Here is a 6,195-nt window from a genome sequence, read left to right on the forward strand (position 1 = left end):
CATTATATACTGCCCCTCTTTGTCTCTCTTTGCCTGTCTTATCTTGAAGTCTACTTTGTCTGATGTAAGTGTTGCAACACCTGCTTTCTTTTGTTTGCCATTAGCTTGGAGTATTGTCTTCCATCTCTTCACTCTCACCCTGTGTTTGTCGTTGGAGCTGAGATGGGTTTCCTGGAGGCAGCATATTGTTGGGTCTTGTTGTTTAATCCATCTTGCCACTCTGTGTCTTTTTATTGGAGAATTCAATCTATTTACATTTAGGGTGATTATCGATATATCAGAGCTTAGTGCTGCCATTTTATCACTTATTTTCCAGTTCTTCTGCATTTCCTTTGCTGCTCATCCTGTGCGTTTCAGTCTACCAATTGAGTTATGTAGTTTTTTGTGTTGTTTTTCTTTGTTTTCTCCTTATTTATTACTTGTGTCTCTGTTCTGCTTTTTTGTGTAATGGTTACCATGACGTTTGTATTCAAACTCTCGTAGATAAGACAGCCTGTTTTCTGATGGCCTCTTATTCCTTAGTCTAAACTGCTTCAGTCCCTCTCCACTTCCCCTCCTGAGTTGTTTTTCTCACGTCTTATTCCATCTTATGTTGTGAGTTTGTGGTTAAAATGACAAGATCATCTTTGTTTTTGGTGTTTTCCTTCCCTTTCAGATAAACAACAGTTTTTAAAACATAAGTATGTTCTATTTATTCACTGTTGATCTGAAATTCAAATTTAACTGGGCATCCTGTGTTTTATGTGGCAATCCTAACAGGGTGGCATGTGGCCTTCTCTCTCAAGTGACACAGCTCAGAAGGAAAGATGAGTACTAGGTTCAGAGCTGGAAGCCGGTCCAGGTCAATGGAAAGTGGTGTCTGGGGTGGAATATTGTCTGAGCATGGAGAGGAGAAGACAATGCTCCCTGATGCCTGTCTGTAAGCTGAAGGGGAAAAGCCCCCAGTGAGAGAGGCTAAAGGCACAGTTAGGGGAATAATTCGTTATTTAAACTATGGGCCTCTAGCCAGGACCAGAAATCATTTCCTTGGACCCACTCATAAAGAACAGACAGTCCCTCCCCAACTGTACATCCCACAAAAACCTCAGAAAACGCAAATTTCCAATTTTAATTTGCCAGTGGATTGATCCTACTTTGAAACTGTGGCACTATGGATTTAACAATGGCTCTCACCAGCAAAACTTTTTTCTTTTGCTCTTTTCTTGATGCTCTAATGGACCACCAGAGCTGCAAACATGTTTCTAAAAAGAGCAATCCAGTGTTCCAACTTCATTTGTTAAAAGCCCATCACCAGAGCAAACCATTTGTAAAAGCTGGATTTCATCACCAGTTCAGGCCACGGGCCTGGGTCTTTTAAAGCAAATGACTCAGATGAGTGCCTCCTTTCTCCTTCTCCGGGTTTAATCTTGCTGTGAATGGTGAAGGTGTCAAAGCCTCTTCTGCAGATGAGAGAATGATGTCATCAAAGTCATCACATGACATATTCAACAGCTGGTTTTCTTCCTCATTCCATCCAATTCCAGGGTCACATCTGGTTTGAAAAACTGGAAGACTGATGTCCTTTTGTTTATTTTTGTTCCTTTTCCTCTGATTCCTTAGATTCCTGCCAGACTGGTAGCCTTCATCCGTCTTTTGTCTCTGTGTTTGTGTGACAGAAAGAAAGAAAAGGTTTTTCTCCCTTTTTACAATTACTAGCCCTAACTCTGTTTTCTTTTACTTCATTTTGGGGATAGTTCAATCCACCAAGTTAGTTCTTGGCCGGGTTTTAGGCATGTAGACCCCACAGCAGAAGCTGCACGGTGGCCGCCACTGCCTTTCTTCAGTGTGTCCCTGGCTGCTAACTGCTTGGATATTAGCAAACGTCCCTCCTTCTGAGGGACTCTAAGACTTTTGGTGTGGGAAAAAACTTACAACATAGGGCTGCAGAAATTTCTTTTTTCCCAAATTGCCTGTTCTATAGCAGCTTCAAAACAAGAGTTCACCAGCTTTGTGTTAAGGAAAGCACCAAAGGACTGCCCCAGTGCTGCTGGTCCTGTTTCTGATCGGCTCCGGGCTGCCACAGGATCCGTAGATGTGGAGGATGATGGTCTGAACAGATAGCCTCCAGATAATCCACAATTCTGCCTTTTGGTCCTCTCCCTTAGTACGCAGGTTAGAGCTTGCCTTCTTTGGTACTTGGCACACAGGATTTGGCAGGGGAGGTTACATTTGGGACTGATCTCAAATAAATTATTCCACCCAGTGAATGAGTAATTTAAACCTCTTTCTGTGGTGCCTATCCCAAGAGTGGACCAGAGCAGACAGGCCTGGAGCTAACACTGGGACCAGGACAGCACAGGACAGGAGAGTTTCTTTATGGATCAAAATGTTTTCAGTCTCAGACAGGCCCTCTGGGTGACTGCTGTCCTGGTTGGCTGACCCGGGAGCCAGGGTGGCATGGCCCAATACCTGGGAGGACATCCTCCAGAACATGTGGCCTGAATCACTTCACCTGGAGTTTGAAGGTCTTAGACTATTTAAACCAAAAAGGACTTTGACATCCCTGTAATCCAGGGGCTCCCAGACTTTTAACTTTATGGCCTATTACAACTTGGGAGGAAAGAACATAAAAAATTAAAAATTGTCAACTTTTATTTTGCCGATTACTGGCCTTTTTTTTTTTCATGAAGAAGGCTGGCCCTGAGCTAACATCTGTGCCAATCTTCCTCTATTTTGTAAGTAAGATGCCCCACAGCATGGTTTGATGAGTGGTGTGTAGGTCTGTGCCCAGGATCCAAAACTGCGAACCCTGGGCCGCTAAAGCCGAGCACACGAACTTAACCACTATGCCACTGGGCCAGCCCTATTTTGCCAACTGAGCAACTAAAATACTCAGAAAAGGACACTTCAACATAAAAAATATGAAAGACTTAATCTCTTACTCGTAATGTAAAGAATATATCCCAATCTTTTCCTAGAAAGTTAGGGTTAAACCTACACCAACCTTACACAGATATATTAAAACATGTATGTGTGTACTCATGTGCACCAATATCCACACACATTCATCATCATCCTCTGTCTTTCCTTATCACAAGGGCAGCTACAGTGTATTGACTTAGTATGTGGACTCTGGGGCTGGAATACCTGAGTTCAAATCCAGGCTCCACCACTTATCTGAGGAACCTCAGATAAGTTACTCAACTCCTCTGAGCCTTGATTTTATCATCTATTAAGTGAAGGTAATAATAATAGTGCACACTTTTCCAGAGTAGTTATGAGGATTAAGTGAGTTAATATGTGAAAGGCACTTAGCACAGAGGAAACCCCCATAAATGATGGCCATTATTATGATGTTGCCCCGGACCAGTGAGGTCTTCCTAATCTGGGCTCTGGGAGCCACCTTTTCCTCTCCAGATGAGGAAAACTAAGTCTAGAGCAGGCATGACTTGTCCAGCTAAGGTCTATGGCCAGTTAGTGACCAGAACTAGAGTAGAACCCAGGTACCCTCACCAGGTCTGATATATCTCTGAGGTCACCTTGAAAAAAGTGAATTTGTCCAGTGGCTGGGGGTCAGGCACAGATCCGTTGGCAGGTGTCCTGGTGCCTGGGGAGCAGCACTCTCGTGGGGCACAATGACCAACTTGGGGCCACAAACAACCAGGAAGTCTGGCCTGCTCTCCTTTCTCTTTCCTCCAACCCCAGAAGAAATGAAAACAAGAGTAGGTTGCAGCCCGGGCGTGGGAGTCCCCCAGGGCGTGGGAGTGCCCCAGGGCATGGGAGTAGGTGTGCAGCGGCAGCAGTTGGCAGTTTTTCCTCCTCTGCCTTTGGTCCAGCCACAGAACACCTGCCGAGCCTCCTGGGTCCTGCTGCTCATGACACTGCCCATGGCCCCCTGGGCACAGAGCCTGCACGTCCCAGTCACCAATCACCAGAGACGCAGGGCTGCAATAACGCCCCAACCCTCTGACTTGTTTTTGCTGCTGTGGTTTGGGGGCTATCTCCCATTTCCTAAGCAGACATCACCTTGGCGAGGGCCGTTGGATCAGGCAGGATTGCATTCAGCAGCCAGAAGCAGACCCACATCACTGTGGCGGCTGTCTGATTTCACGCAGCAGGAAACCAGACTGTCCCAGGCAGGCTCCTTTGCTCTTCCTCTCCACCAACCTTCACACAGGACTCTCATCCTTATGAATGCCTCCTGATCACAGGCTCCAGGCAGGAAGAAGAGAAAAGAAATGACCAAAGGAAGGGGCGGGTCTACACAAGAAAATCAAACTTTCCCACAGACCCTCTAGCAGCTCCTTGCAGATGCCTCATTGGTCAGAGCGGTGTCACACAGCTGCTTCTAGCTGCAAGGGAGGCCAGGAAATGTCCTATTGTGTCCAGGCAACAAATTGTGGTTTTACTAATAAGGAAGGAGTGAACTGACACTGCATAAGCAGCATAATGTGTCAGGGAAGTGTAACGAGAATAAAATCAAGTCTTTGCTTCTCTTCCAAAGCCTGCTTCAGTAGGGCCACATTGGAAGGAAGCATTGGTCCAGCTCCAGAAGCCTGACGTCTGTGCAGGTCTTCGCAGAGACCCTGGCACACATGTGCAGTGCATCGCCCAGCACACAGCACCCAGCTGACCGTTTTTTACAAGCCTCTATACTTTCCTCTGCCTCCTCTCAACAGCTGCTCCAATCTCCCTCGCTTGAAAAGCAAAATAAAACAGACAAAGCAGAAAGAGACCACCCCACTGCCTGAGCCACTCCTCCCTACACCCTCTCGCCTTTTGACTCCTCTTCTGTTTCCATGTTTTCCCTCCTCCTGCTCCATGCCCTTTCTTGTGAAAATCGATTTGGTCTCTGGGCTTTTATGAGCCTGGGCCTCCACCTATCACACCCATAAGCACAACAGAGGCTGCAAACAAAGGATCAGGGAGATTAGTTAAGGCCCGTGGATTAGACTTTGATATTTCCCCTCTACCCAGGTTGTGAGCGAGCCAGTGTAAGTCCAGCACAGCGTGTTCAACACCTGCAGGGCCTGTTGGGGTCAGTCACCCCTCTCCCCAGCCACGGAGACCTGCCCTTCCCTCCCCCCGCGGCCTCCTGCTCTCCTTGCTCTCAGTTTTAGTCTGAGTTGTCCCTCCCCTCTTTGATACCCATCCTAGTACCTTCAGCCACATACTTTCCATCTGCTCTTTCCAAGGCCCACTTAAGACCAAGTCTCTGAGCAGGCTCTTTCAGCTAACTTCGCTTGGCTCCAAGCCAGCCTGTCCACCATGCTCCTCTGATAAGAAAGCCCCTGGTTTATGTTATTTTTATTTGACTTGGTATTCAACTTTTGCATCACATGTCTGTTTTCTTCATAACTGTTCTGTCTCCACCGTTAGGCTGAGAGAAACCTGAGGGTAGGGGCAGGGTCTCCATCAACCGCTTGGGACAAGGTTACTCATTTTTTTTGTTTTTGCTTTTCAGCTGGTATGTTTTGGGCACCTTCCATGTGTCAGACTCTGAGGTAGGTGCCAAGGATATAAGGCAGACCCAGTCCCTGGCCTCCCACAGGACCTGCCTCTCGTGGCCCTGTTCTTGCCCCAGGACAGCACTCTGTCTATCGGGACGAGTGACCACTGTCTTGATGAAGATGAGGAAGGGATTGGGATTCAACCCTCACACTGAGCCCCATCTCTATGTTCCTGGACTCCAAGTTCATACCACTTCAGTGGCTGCTGTGAAAAATTCCCGGGCCTCCTCCCAGTGCCCCAGCATCTGAGGTTACTGTTGGCTGGACCTGCCCGCGGGGCCGCCAGGGCCCAAAGGAGTTGTTATTCCAAATGAGGGCAGTCAGCTGAATTTCCAAATCAAAGATTTTTCCACTTCAATTTTTCTCCTTTCCTCTTTTGTCTAAATTTGTTCATTTCATGGGAAAGGGATGGGGCAGTTCTCCTTCTAAGGGTTAAAGACTTTATGAGGAATGCCTGGGGGGATGGGCAGGGCTCAGGCAAAACCCTTCTCCTGTTAGCAGGGAAAGAGGAGGAAGTCAGTGGGAGGGATGATGAAAAGTCGAGCTTTTTCTCCTCCCTCCCCTGCTCTCCAATCCACTCCTGCATGCGTCTCTTTCCCTTCTTTTATCCTCCTCTCTTCCTCTCCTCTACCTTTCTGTCCCCTCCTCCCCCTCTCCTTCCTCTTCATTCATTCATTCGCGCATGCATTCTTTCAGCAGGCATTGC

The sequence above is a fragment of the Equus quagga genome, chromosome 13 (genome assembly GCF_021613505.1).
Source record: "Equus quagga isolate Etosha38 chromosome 13, UCLA_HA_Equagga_1.0, whole genome shotgun sequence".
Lineage (NCBI taxonomy): Eukaryota > Metazoa > Chordata > Mammalia > Perissodactyla > Equidae > Equus > Equus quagga.